Source organism: Triticum aestivum, chromosome 7A (genome assembly GCF_018294505.1).
Source record: "Triticum aestivum cultivar Chinese Spring chromosome 7A, IWGSC CS RefSeq v2.1, whole genome shotgun sequence".
Lineage (NCBI taxonomy): Eukaryota > Viridiplantae > Streptophyta > Magnoliopsida > Poales > Poaceae > Triticum > Triticum aestivum.
This window is the reverse complement of record NC_057812.1, coordinates 19,722,924-19,737,961: the sequence shown is the minus strand read 5'-3', so window position 1 is coordinate 19,737,961 and position 15,038 is coordinate 19,722,924. Positions and strand designations below refer to the sequence as shown.

Genomic DNA, 15,038 nt, shown 5'->3' with positions numbered 1-15,038 from the left:
GAAAAATATCTGAAAATCACTATCCACTATTTTTTATTTGCAAAACCACATAATGATCATATCCTTTGTTCTTAAATAGTAGCAACCGACTAACTATTTCTTTTCTAAGCACGTATCCCTTCTAGTCTTCCACTTCAACAAACTATGTATGTCCACCATGTCATCAACCTACCAAGCACTACATATTTTCCTGTGTATGTAGTCTTTCCTTGTTTTCGATATAGCTCACCATTCATGTCGAATGGTGTGCATACGGTCTATCCACATCACTAAATCAAGCATGACTACCATGTCATCATAATTGATCATCAAAATAATTCACGACATCAACTTAATTATCAATGTCTTAAGCCTATATATTTTTAGTAGTGTCCCTGCGGTTATGCACGAATTATTTCCTAGTTAATTAACTGGATGTATCTAGTCCACATGCTAAGGATAACTAAATCGATCCTGACTATACTTATTGCGTTTTGTCATTTATTTTTTTCTTGACGTATAGTCAGGATGCACCTTTCGTGGAGTTGTTTCTCCTCCTTTTCTTGGGCACATGCGCAATAAGTAGATACGTGGGACAACATAAGCCATGATATAATTCAGTCAAAATACTTCTCGAGGACAGAAAACACCAACTTGGCTTGTGTGTTGCCCTCAGACAGTTATTGCATTAACTATGAGTAGGACGTGTGTAGTAGTTACTGCTTCCACCCCAAAGTATGAGGCATATTTTTCTCAAGAAAATTGTTTTGGTTTGACCAAGTCGATCAGTATCACTAAATCGATATTGAAATATGTTTTTATAGTGTATTTATTTATCAGAGTTATTTCTTGTTTTCGCTTGCGGCACAACATGTAGATATGTATGGACACAAGATCAATTATAACTCATGATTAAAAAAATTGTATCAAAGGAGAAAAAAATCCAGGTTGCTCACCTATTGCCGCTGACATAAGTCATCAATTTTTCTTAAGTCATAGATTTTTTTCTTAAATCATTGGCTTAGTTTGACCAATTTCATGGAAAAAGTATCAACATCTACAACACAAATCAATATCATTAGACCTATCCTCAAATTTATATTTATATTGTGATTATTTCCTTGAGTTATGTTTATTTACTTTTCACATCAACTTAGCAAGTTGTACAAGTGGGTACCGATTGCCGCAAGCGAAAATAGTTTTGGAGAAAATATATAGACATACCAGGCAACCTTTCCGGAAAAGAAAGTGAAAAGTAATGTCCCTTCGTGTCATGTGCCACGGTTACGGTGCCTGGCTACTTGGGGCCGTACAACCACCTTCAGCAAACAGGATTCAACATTTCTCTCCCCGTTTTTTCTGTATACGTAGTTCCTTAAAAAAGAACGGCCAGCGGTTCATGTCAATACATTTGTTTCAACATAAGAGTTTAATGAGACGGTACCCAGCGTGGGAGAATCAACAACATCATCACGTACGAACAAACAGTGACGTGACGTGACCTGCATGTAGTATTTGGTATTTTCAATATCAGATCAGTGTTTAATTAAAACCGTACCCTACCGCACACCAACATCGTCTCATCAATTCGCAGCTACTAACAAAAATCATCAAACAGAAAACCCCGAAAGTTTGAGACTTATCGGCGTCCTAAGAAAAGGCCAACTGTCCATGTCAATACAATTTTTTTCAACATCGGAGTTTAATGAGACGGTAACCTGCTGGGAACAAATAGTGACGTGACGTTTCAACATCAGATCAGTGTTTAATTAAAACCGTACCCTACCGGGTACCAGCATCGTCTCATCAATTTTCAGCTAACAAAAATCATCAAATGAAAAACCCTTGACCGCTGACTACAACTGCAAGCACTAGCTAGGCTAAATAGTGGCCAATCATTTAACATGTGACTGGTTTTTCCTTTTTGTTATGTGTTGGTTGCCTTTTCTTTTCCCTGCCAAACAAAAACACGGTATCTAATACTAAAACAGTTTAACAATTTTTTAAGGAATAATACATTTTAAAAACCAGTCGCTTAGATAATATAGAAAAACAGCCTTTTTAATAAAGTGGAGGGAAAAGTATTTTCCTCATAGATCAGTTAAGTACTCCCTCTGTAAACTAATATATGATACATCTTATATTATCTTAGTTTACGGAGGGAGTAGAAGATAATTGCCCAGTTAATTAACGAAAAACCAGGCAAAAACCGTTACAACATGAATCTCCACAACCACCTTGGCAGACAAACAAACGCCCACAAGCAGCTACAAGTACAAACCGCCGACATGGATCACAACATCGCATAGGAACCCCGACGAAATACATGAACAAAGACATCGGACACGACAACCCCCAAAAAAGAGAACCATCCATCAAGCAGGCACATACGCCTTTCCAATGGTGCCACTCTTCTTGCTTTTGAGCCCAGGTGATTGTCCTTTGGAATGCCAAAACAATGGTTAGCCCACACCCTCTTTCTCTTGTGCCTCATTATGTCTCCTTTAGGAGGTAACCAATCATCTTGCCAAATCCAAGGCTAGCAACCTCCAAGCTGACAATTAATTGTAGATCTTTTTAACGAAAAAGCCCCCAAAATGGGTGCCAATGGCTGATGGGCTCAGGTGAGTCACGAGTGGAAGACACCAGCACACAAACCTCCACTCCACGAAAACGGGCTCCGGTGGTATTGTGGGTGACGACATAACCACCGTTTGAGGTCACAAGTGAGTCCACATATATGGTTAACTAGACGAAGTGGCCCCTCACACACCGTCTGTTGCTCGGGCAGGATCTGCAACACTGAACCACCACCTAGACGATGTCCCCGCTTCTAGAGGCAGCCAATACAGTAAACAACAGACTATATAAGTGCAAGCAATGAACGCACCAAAAACACCCATATACGTACACATAATAAACCATCATAAACAACCACACATACCTAACCAAGCATCATGAGCCTCAAAGTTTCAAAAAGAAGCAGCATGGGCCTCAAGGCCGTGTACCAGCACATAGTGGAGAACATCCTCGCCGTTGTCACCACATCCCGGCTCGTCGCCCTGGTGCATCTCGGTCCAGCGGAGCTCATCAGCTGGCTCCGTGAGCTCCCGCCGGTGCACCTGTTCTTGGAGGGCTTCGTCCTGGCCGCAACGGCCACCGTGTACCTCATGCTTCGCCTATGCATGGTGTACCTAATGAACTACGCATGCTTCCACTACTCCTCCAACCGCCTGCTAGCCTGTATCCCCATGGCCTCCTTCGTCGAGCACACCAAGCATACACCCACCATCGAGTTAATTAATTGGATGTACCTAGAGTATGTTACCTTTTGTCATTACCTTGATGTAGCATTGTCAGGATGCACCTTTCATGGAGTTGTTTCTGCTCCTTTTTGTGGGGCACATGCACAACAAGTAGTAGGACAACATAAGCCATGATATAATTCACTGAAGAAGTTTCTGGAGAACGGAAAATAACCCCTTGGCTACTGTGTAAAGGCCATATATATGGCCCTACTTTCTACCGAAAGCAATAGTCGAGGATACCAATGATCATTTAATAGCCTATCAAACCATTCAAACAAAACACCCAAAAAAGCACTGTTACCTACGACAACAAGGAGGGGATGTGGCATCCATAGGCACTGAGAGAAGAGGGGAACTATCATACCCAATCAACCATCACACCCTAGTCGAAGATTGTTTGCCATGCTATGAATCTTCCCCCTTGGTTGCACCATCGCTTCATTGCACCTTCCATATAATAAGAGCATCCACTATGATCACAAATTGATGGCTTTATACAATTATGGATTAAAGAACTTGGAATTTAATACGAAAAAACTAATTATCTTCAATTTTGTTGGCACCATAATAGAAACAAGGTTTAGCCACAAGATACACTATTCCATTTCACCAAAGACTGAAATCAAAAGTCAAATGTGAGGAAGGTGTTTGATGTCTGGATAGGTATGATATACTTCCATTTCACCCAAGATGTTTACCAGGGGTCAACACCTACTGGAAGAGTTGAGGGGGCAGCCCGTGCGCTAAAAGGGGATATGCAACAGGTATATACTTTAGTATTGTATTGTCATCCGTGCACATGGGTTGCCCGCTCAATTCAACCCTGCTGCATATCCCCTTTTTTCTCTAATTCGAGCGACTGATCATACAACCATCGTTGTGAACATGAAAGGAAAAAAATGCATGCATTGTTAAGAGAATACGCGGTGATATATGTGCACATCTTGCTCCTAAGTCAGGCCCATTTAAATACTAATTGGAACTAATCATGTGGCATTTTGCAGCCTCCTCTCTTATCATCATATGATTCAAAATTTCATTACAATCATGCAAATTGCCCCGTTTCTTCCGTAGTTCCTCAAAAAAAGTCAACCACTGATCCATGCTAATACTTTTTTTCAACAATGAAGTTTAATAAAAATTTTAGCCTTCCAGTGGAGCACCAACATCATTGTCATGGAGAACCAACCTGTGGTTGGATGGTTAGGAGGGCAGACTTGGGGTCAAACTCTAGGTTAGATGCTTTGGTGTCTCATAAATGTGGAATATTCTTTCAGTGGGAGGCGACGTTCCCATCGACCGTCAACCTCAAGACCCATCGGCTCAGTCTTTCGGAGGTGCTCATAGGGGTAGGGTGTGCGTGCATACATCCATAGGGATGAGTGTATGTATGTGTTTGTAAGCATTTGCATTTGTACCGTGTTTCTAAAAAAACATCATTGTCATGAGCAGATAGTGACTTGACGTGATATGTTCCAGCTGGCATTTTTAGCATCACATCAATGTTTAACTAAATGATAAACCAAGGAAAGTGAAGGTACCCAGTGACCCCATGCAAATCAATGCCACTTTGAATCCCAGTCAGTAGACATGTAGACCAAAACATATGGTTTACAATATCCCTAATGCCAATTGGAAATTCAGAAAAAAGGATCCAGTTGGGAGATGGAAGCGGTGGAACTAATGGCATATCAATGGTTCATCAGGGTCTTGTGCCTCCAGTAGCCGTCTAGTATCCTCAAGTAATATTCATGACTTAACCCCCCCCCCCCCCCCCCAAGAGGCGACCGATGGAGGTGCAGACAGACACATGCATAAAAATTGTAATTGCCCTGAGTGGGAGATCTAGATAGGTCCTATAAAGTGACCCCGTCTAGTGAACATGGAATCAGTTGAATGGCGACCAGTGCGAACAGGGATCGTACAACTACAAATGTCAATATTCCTCATCCTAAAAAAATTACTGCAATCATAGATCCAATGCTGGAGAGAGAGGAGAAGAGGAGGATGAGGAGTACATATGAGGGGAGGGCATGTAAACAAACTAGCAAGGATGCATTGTCGGGTCGGACCAGATTGTCATTTTTATTGATAAAATGCCTCAACTGTGCGATTTGGACATGATGTGAAAGATCAGGACAAAACCTATGGTTTTCCCATCGACCACGCTATTTGGGCATGCTGCGAAACTGCAGCCACAAAATCTGTAGTTTTGTATATATAGCTTTGTGCCATTTAACTCTTTGCATCGTATCAAGTCCACAAATATAAAATAAGTCATTGCTGGAAATGTGATATTACCAAGTTTTATACTCCTCTATAACTAAAGTTGCACATATTATTAAAGAGGGTCTATTTGTTAATGCGCTTATTTATTATCATTCAACGAATGTGGATCGTTATGCAAGAAAATATGGTGGTTACATATTTTCAAAAAATGTGCATTTTCTTGTGTAGGTATGCGCAACCCGACTTTTGTATATTTTTAAAAAAATGTGCACGTGTACTTGATGGAAATGTGCAACATGGCTGATAAAGAAATTGATACCTCTAAGTCTCCCTTTTTGAAATGTACAACTAGTAATGTTAACCATTAATTAGATCGAGCATTACCATCACGTAGTCTGACTCAGAAATATATGGACGTATCAACTATGTATTGGTAAATTTTTCCGAAAAGAAAGTGAAAAGTAGTGTCCTTTTGTGTCATGTCCTGATTACTTGGAGCCGTACCATGAAGCCACCTTTAGCAAATAGGGTTCAAGATTTCCTGGACGCGTTTTTTCTTTAGTTACTTAAAAACAAAATCAGCCAATGGTTTGTGTCAATACATTATTTCAACATCAGAGTTTAACGAAAATGGTACCTTGTTTAGGATTCAACATTTCCTGGCCGCAATTTTTCTTTAGTTCTTTAAGAAAATCAGCCAACGGTTGGTGTCAACATTTTTTTTCAACATCAGAGTTTAATGAAAACAGTGACTTGACCTCACATGTAGTATTCGACATTTTCCACATCACATCAGTATTTAATTAAAATCATACCCTACAGGGCACCAACAACATCGTCTCATCAATTCGCTGCTAACCAAAATCATCAAACGGAAAACGCCTGACCACTGACTTACCCATCCGATATACTATAAGTGAATTGCTTGACTTACCCATCAATTCGCTGCTAGCCAGAATCATCAATTGAACAACACCTACCGCTGGCTAAATAGTGCCCAATTGTTTAACATGTGACTGGTTTTTTGTTATGTGTTGTTTTTTCCTTTTCCCGGCAAACAGAAACATATATAATATTAAAAGAATTTAAAATATTTTTTAAGGAGGAATAAATTTAAAAATCTGTCATCTAGATAATAGCAAAAGCGGACTACTTTTTTCTTTTCGACAGAGGCAATGTATTTGCCTTGCTCATTAATTAAGCAGAAGCAAATTACCCATTTAATTGATGGAAGACCGGGCAAAAAACATTACAACATGAACACATGGGGACTACTCCCAAATCATGAATCTTAACTACCACTTAGCAAATGAACAAACACCCCAACCCTGTACGACTACAAACCCCTGGCACGTGGATCACAACATCCCAAAGAAACCTCCATCGAGAACACATCGACAAAGACATCAAACACAATAACCCCCCCCCCCCCCCCCCCCCCCCCCCCCGCCCCAAAAAAACCGTCCGTCAAGCAGCCGAAGACACCTTCCCAATAGTGCCACTCTTCTTACTTTTGCTCTTGAATGATTTGTCCTTAGGATGCCGGAACGATGGCTAGCGCACACCCTCTTTCTCTTGTCTCCGATTGCTATCATATTGGTAGATGTAGGTCTAGCAACCTCCGAGCTGGCGATGAATCCACGAAGCTTTTTAGTGAAGAGATCCTAGGTGCCAATGCACGGGACGCCGCAACCTAGTCACCCGTGGGAACCATCTGGCCGATGAGCTCAGGCAAGTGGAAGACACATGCGCCCAAACGGCCAATCCTCCACGCTGGGTTTCGACGGTGGTGGTGTGGGTGGCGCCATAATAACCACTGTCGAGGTCACAAGTGAGTCCACATGTACCGTCGACAGAGACGAAGCAGGCTCCCCACACATCGTCTATAATTCGGGCATGATCTGCAGCACCGAAGCCATGACCTCAACTATATAAGTGCATGCTCTAAACGCAAAGACACCCACATGTAAGTAGCCCCTCATACAAGAAAAACATAAACAACCACACGTACGTAACCAAGCAGCATGAGCCTCAACGTTTCAAAAAATAGTAGCATGCGCCTCAAGGCCGTGTACCAGCGCATCATGGACAACTTCCTCGCCGTTGTCGCCGCCGCAATCTCCAGTTACTCTCTCGTCGCCCTGGTGCGGCTCCGACCAGCAGAGCTCATCAGCTGGCTCCGTGAGCTCCAGCTTCAGCCAGCGCACCTCTTCTTGGCGGGGTTCGTCCCGGCCGCAGCGGCCACCGTGCACCTCATGCTTCGCCCGCGCGCGGTGTACCTGGTCGACTACGCCTGCTTCCACTCCTCCTCCAACCGCCCGCTCGGCCGCATCCCCATGGCCTCCTTCGTCGAGCACACCAAGCATACGCCCACCATCGACGACCGCAGCGTCCGGTTAATGTCGCGCCTGCTGCAGCGCTCCGGCCTCGGGGAGGAGACATGCCTGCCGGCGGCGCACAACTACGTCCCCACGCACGAGTACTGCACCCTCGAGAACGCCCGCGCCGAGTTTGAGCTCGTCGTCTTCTCGGCCATTGACGACCTCCTCACCAAGACGGGCGTCGCTCCAGACGCCATCTGCGCGCTCGTCCTCAACTGCAGCCTCTTCTGCCCCACGCCGTCCTTGGTCGACATCATCGTCAACAAGTACAACCTGCGCGGCGACATCCGCAGCATCAACCTCTCCGGCATGGGTTGCAGGTTCTCACTTTCAGTGCAATTTCGTTGAAATTTTGGTACATACATAATAATTGTGTTTCGGTCAAAATATTTCAACAATTTCGGCAGTACACACAAATTCAATATATATATATATAATATTGTTTCAAACAATTTGTTGGATCCTAGTGAATTTCAATTGAAAATTCCAATCCTTTAGCCGAAATGAAAACCAAAATACTGGATTTCAGTGAAATTTAGTGATTTCCGCAACCGCTAAAATATCGTTGAAACTAAAAATTTAAAATCATTGCAGTTCTTCCCCGAGGCGCCTGCGCGCTGGTCGTCTCCACGGAGACCATCACGCCGAACTACTACGTCCGCAACGAGCGTGCCATGCTCCTGCCCAACTGCCTGTTCCGTGTCGGCGGAGTGGCCGCACTGCTGTCGACATCCCCCGTGAATGCCCGGTTCCGCCTCAAGCACGTTGTGCGCACCTTCACGGGCGCGAACGACGATGGTGCCTACCGGTGTGTGTTCCAGGAGGAGGACGACCAAGGGAACGTCGGGATCAACCTCAGCAAGAACCTGATGGTCGTCGCAGGGAGCTCGCTCCAGGCCAACATCACTGAGATCGGGCCGCTCGTCCTGCCGGCATCCGAGCAGCTTCTCTTTGTGGGCCCAACCCTGTCTCCGATGCATGCATGGCTAGATGCATGCGTGGCTACAGCGGCGGCAGCAGCACAAGCGGTCACTTAGCTAGCATGCAGAAGGTGCAGGTCGGCAACAACAGCTTTTGCATTCCTTACTAGTTAAGGCAGTAGTAGTAGTAGAAACGAAGCTTACTAGATAAGCTAGTATGTGACGCAAGTGCTTACTTCATAGCTAGCAGATATTTTGCTTAGGTCGGTTCGTGACCACTATATAAGGAGCTGTGTTCCATCGATGTAACTCATTCCATTCCAAATCCATTTGAGCTTCACAACAGCTAGTGTGTCCGTGAGCTTCTCTCTAGCTTTCATGTGCGTGTGTGTGTAAGCAGCACTAGTGAGTGTGTGTGCTTTGCTACTGTGCTGAGCGCAGGCAGTAGTAGCACTTGGCTCTTCCGCCGGTCGTGTATCAGTGTACTCGAGTGCTAGCGAGTAGTTCTGGGCTAACAATTGGCATCAGAGCCTCTGGTTGTGGTAGCCATGGCCGGTGGTAAAGGAGTGCAGCAGCGCAGCACCTCGGGTAGTTCCCAGTCGCGGCCATCACAGGACGGCTCCCAGTCACCGGCTCCGGAGGAGCGGCGAGGGCACAGCCGCTCCAGGCGCGGCCATCGCGGTGAGGTCGTGGTTAGGGAGATCATGCGCGAGACCGCAATCAGCGGTAGCGTGCCCATCACCTTCCCGATGCTCACGCGCTCGAACTACAGCGAGTGGGCATTGATCATGGAGTGCAACCTTCATGCGGCGAGCCTCTGGGCTCCCATGGAGGACGACCTGATCGAGAGAAAGGAGGATAGGAAAGCCGTGGCGGCCCTCATGCGCGCCACGCCGCCGGAGATGCACGGCATGCTCGCGGCGAAGGCAAGCGCCAAGGAGGCGTGGGAAGCCATCCGTACCCAGCGCCTCGGCAGCAACCGCGTGCGCGAGGCGAACGCGCAGAAGCTGCGGGCGGACTTCGAGAACATCACCTTCAAGGAGGGCGAGCTCGTCGACAACTTCGCCATGCGGATCTCCAGCCTTGCGTCACAGCTCCGCGCGCTCGGCGACACCATGGACGATGCGAGAGTCGTGCGGAAATTTCTCCGCGTCGTTCCACCTCGTTTCGCTCAGGTAGCGGTCTCCATCGAGACTTTGCTTGACCTGAGCGAGCTCTCCATCGAGGAGCTCACGGGCCGGTTGCGGGTGGTCGAGGACCGTCTTGACGACGGCCGCGAGAGCTTCGGCGGAGGACAACTCCTATTCTCAAAGAAGTGGGAGGCGAGGAAGCGTCAAGGACGTGGTGGCGGTGCCCAGAGCAGCAGAGGCGGCGGTCGCACCCAGGGTGGAGCCTGGCGAGGTGCCGGCAACGACGACCGAGACAAGTGCCGATATTGCAGCATCAAGGGCCACTGGGCCCGTGAGTGCCGCAAGAGGATGGCTGACGAGGATGCCGCAGCCGCGGCGAACCTCGTCGAGGCTGAAGAGGACGATGGGCCAGCAATGATGATGGCTTGCGTCGAGACCATGCAGGAGGGCCTAGCGCCTTCGGAGACCATGGCCCCGACAAGCATCGAAGCCGTGCAGGAGGGCGCAGCACCTCCGGCAACCACGGTGCCGGCAATCGTTAAGTCCGTGCGGGAGGCACGGAGCTCTTCAACTAATCCCCTCCCCACATCGGTAGCGCTCTCCCCGACAACAACGTTCTCGGGAGACTACGATTGGGAGGAGATGAAGACCCGGGTGTGGGGGGGGCCACACCCCGGCAACCACGTTCCCTGCGACGCTGGTCAAGCCCGTACAAGTTGGCATGGCAATCGCGGCCCCGACATCCTCGGGACCCGACAAGCCCATGCAAGTTGGCACGGCAAAGGCGTACCCGACATCCTCGGGACCCAATAAGCCCGTGTCAGGAGGCACGGCAACGACGTATATGGTGGGCCACGTCCCAACCATGATGCTGGTGACCAGTGAGACCGTGCAAGAGGCACGATACTCTCAGGTCGGCCACACCCCGACAACCAGGTTCTCGGGGTTCTGCAAGCCCGTGTGGGCAACACGGCACTCTTCGACGGGCCTCAACAGCTGGGAGGCCATGAAGAGACGGTCATGGGGCGGCAAGGCCTCGACCGTGACTCTGGCGACCATCGAGGCTGTGCAGGAGGCGCGGTGCTCTATGGTCAGCCACGCAGCAACCCTGACGCGCTCGGGGTCCATCGAGTCCGTGCGGAAGGCACGACTCACAACTGTCGGAGGAGACCCGACAAGCAAGTCTGATGGGAAGAACACCAAGGACTTCGCTACCCTGAGAGGAGCCACTCCGGGCAGTGCGGCGTCTGGCACGACGACCCCAGGAAGGGAATTCCTGGGTAGTCCGATGTCCGACAAGTCATCCCCGGGAAGGGAGTTCCCGGGTAGCGTGACGTCCGACACGAAGACCCCGGGAAGGGAGTTCCCGGGCAGTGTGACATCAGGAACTACGACCCCAGGAACACTGACGCCCACAAGCGAGGTGGTTCCCGGGCAGTTCATGTCCCCGTCAACAGCGCGGTCAGACTTGTTCGATGCCAACAAAAATGGTGGCGATCCACACAGGTTCCGAAGCCTAGGGGGACCTTCTCGAGCCCGCGAGACGATCGCAGCACCCGAGATCAAGAAGCACGAACAGGGCGTACGGGCCGCCGAGAAGGCGGACATCCCAACGAAGGTACTTGGTTGCGTCGAGTTCCAAGAACCGCGCAACAAGATCGGGATCATCGACATCAAGACCCTCCGACATGGTTGAGGGGGAGATTGTGGGCCCAACCCTGTCTCCGATGCATGCATGGCTAGATGCATGCGTGGCTACAGCGGCGGCAGCAGCACAAGCGGTCACTTAGCTAGCATGCAGAAGGTGCAGGTCGGCAACAACAGCTTTTGCATTCCTTACTAGTTAAGGCAGTAGTAGTAGTAGAAACGAAGCTTACTAGATAAGCTAGTATGTGACGCAAGTGCTTACTTCATAGCTAGCAGATATTTTGCTTAGGTCGGTTCGTGACCACTATATAAGGAGCTGTGTTCCATCGATGTAACTCATTCCATTCCAAATCCATTTGAGCTTCACAACAGCTAGTGTGTCCGTGAGCTTCTCTCTTCCATGTGCGTGTGTGTGTAAGCAGCACTAGTGAGTGTGTGTGCTTCGCTAGTGTGCTGAGCGCAGGCAGTAGTAGCACTTGGCTCTTCCGCCGGTCGTGTATCAGTGTACTCGAGTGCTAGCGAGTAGTTCTGGGCTAACACTCTTCGTCCTCTCCTTCATCGCACGCAAGGTGCTTGGCGCGCGCATCAAGCCCTACATCCCGGACTTCTCCACGGCATTCGAGCACATGTGCATTCATGCCGGCGGCCGTGCCGTCATAGACCAGCTGCAGAAAAAGCTCCTCCTCTCCGACGAGCAGGTGGAGGCGTCGCGGATGACACTTCACCGGTTCGGAAACACGTCGAGTAGCTCGCTGTGGTACGAGCTCGCCTACGTCGAGGCCAAAGGCCGGATGCGCAAGGGCGACCGCATTTGGATGATCGGCTTCGGCTCAGGGTTCAAGTGCAACAGCGTACTGTGGGAGTGCATCCAATCAGCTGCCTGCGAGACCGATGGGCCATGGACCACGTCTATCCACAGGTATCCGGTGGACATTCCCGACTTGCTAAAATAAGTCAAATTCATGAATTGTGGCCAAGTTTATGGAGAAAATTATCTCTGTCTACTGCCAAATATGTACGATATTAAATAAAAATATATTGCATGAATCTAATGAAATTGATTTGGTATCATAGATGTTGATTTTTTTTAATAAACTTGGTCAAAGTTTGACTTTAAAAATTCTAATATGCACTATATTTTGGGATGGTGGGAGTACTACATAATAAGTGCAAAAACCAACACAATCACCTAAATAATCACATGAGATGTCGTGAGAAACCTTAATTTTTTGTAATTACTTAGGCCTAGTTTGGCAACACCATTTTTCAAAGACCATGGTTTTCTAAAACTTCAGTATTTCAATAGGTGGGCAACAAATACTTCAGTTTCTGAAAAACATATATTTTCTCAGTTTTGATAATACTGCTAAGGTGTTTGGCAAGTGGCAGTTTTTCTCTGCTTTCTTTGGTTTGTACAGATTGTTACGCGTTGCATGCATGCTCAGCAACACTCACGGATCAGCTTGTGCTAATGGCCACCGTATGCATGTAGCCTTGCACGGGCATGTTCTCTCCTAGTAGATGCCAGAATCTGTAGCAGCAGTAGTAGTAGAGCTATCTATTGTAATCAATCAAAGACCGAGCTAGTTACGACATGGACAGAGAGAGCGCCCAGTCAGCGTTTCTCAGTTTTTTAAAAAGAGGTCGGGACCTCTTTTTTATATACAACAAAAAGACCACAGTTTAAGAGATACCACGGTTTGTTAAACTGCAGTATTTTTTTCATCCAAACAATTCAAAGTATTGAATACCAAGGTTTTTTCATAAACCATAGTATTTTTTAAAAACTACAAAAATACTTTGGTTTCCAAACACACCGTTTAGTTTTGAAAATCAGGGTTGGAGTTGTATTCCGGATGGCATCCTATTGTCTTGTGTCATCTTGGGTGTCCGTGTCGGTCTAATATAAAGCTATGGAAAATATCCTGAAAAGCCACAAGTTATCGTGGCACCAAAATATTTTCTCTTATCGTGTTCTTGCATGTGCTGACAACGACTAGATTGCATCTGAGCGGAGAAGGTCGAAACTGGCATCAATGCTTGTAGAATAAGCTTGAGTTTATTGGATGTTAAGTTTATGAGTCCACAATGGCTGTGTTTGTCATCCAGCGTTCCGTTTTAGCTCAAAGGTGGCGGCGGCGATTCTGGTCTTCTATTTCCTCTTTATGTGCTCTTCTTCTTCTTTGGCTTTGGAAGAACCAAGAGGCACAACATTCTTTCTTGCAATTGGTGGCACCCCGGCAACAACACTTTCAAAAGTCTTAACATGTCACTCGATCAACACGTACCTCTTGAATTTCAGAGATATATTTGCAAACTGTTTCCACGTAGGAACTCTAAAAGTGTATGGCAGTGAATAGTTACGAATCTATACAACACTAAGAGCAGTCTGCCTGTAGTGTTTACAACTCTCGACTTCCTTTCAAACCTTCGGGTTGTATCACTAGTCCATTATGGTTTACGGATGATGAAACATAAAGAGTAACACTCGTGGTGATAGCACCTTGGATGTCCTGATGTTTCCATCTGAAACACACTGGTGTGATTCAGGTTCAGATGACTTTGGTGGCTCGACTACAACATGCGATGATACTGCGACTTGATCAGTAAACCAATCTCCTATAGGTTACAGGAGATGTTGGAAGTATGAACAGCCCGACAACAAAGGACTATTTTCCTGTAGAAAAATTGTAAGCAAGTATGAATATGATTTAAAAAAGTTGGATATTGCAACCATAGGTGAAGAAGTCACAAAAGTTAGGTTTCAAAATTTGTCTTGACATAATGTCTAGACACAAACAAGATATACAAAGTTACTTTAGTAGTTATTTTTCAGACGTGTTTGGTTTCCCACAAAGTTTCATACACGTGGTTCGGGACAATAGAAAAACGGCCTGTTTTGTGCCCACGGGTAAGGCTGAGCTGTATGGCACGAAGCTCAAAGCACTCTCTCCTGCCTCGAGTGTTCATCCGAGCTAGGCCTGAGCAACCACAAGGGAGTGCACGTGGTGGCTCTCTCGTTGCAGCCTAGTAAGTAGCTTCGCATGTGGGATATTCTCCTTGTCTTCCATAATCTTTTCCACCTAATCCGTTCTAATCTACACAATGGTGCTTGAATTGAAATAAATTCTACACAAAAAAGATGCACATCGACGTTGCGATTCCATTCCCTATGACCGGATAGTACTTATGTTGACTGTAAATCTTCAATTTCATGTTAATGTTTATAGCTTTGTAGACAAAAAAAATTCAAATTCATTGCACATGGTCGACTGTTTGAGCTTTTTTTAGGAGTGGGTCCATCTCATTGTTTCACGCAACTTTCATGTTTTTTTTTGACAGAAAGACTGTAAGGGAACCCCATACAGTATAATTGGTGCAACAAACCCAAATTGCAAGTACCATGCCTTGAACCTGGGTGGGTGGGAAGGCATCAGTTGTTTC

The 15,038-nt window shown here is 46.6% G+C and overlaps 1 pseudogene; it reads left to right on the top strand.

Annotated features, from left to right (window-relative positions):
* The first annotated feature begins 2,966 nt into the window (after positions 1-2,966).
* LOC123154927 (3-ketoacyl-CoA synthase 5-like) lies at positions 2,967-13,667 on the top strand (annotated as a pseudogene).
* The last annotated feature ends 1,371 nt before the right edge of the window (positions 13,668-15,038 follow it).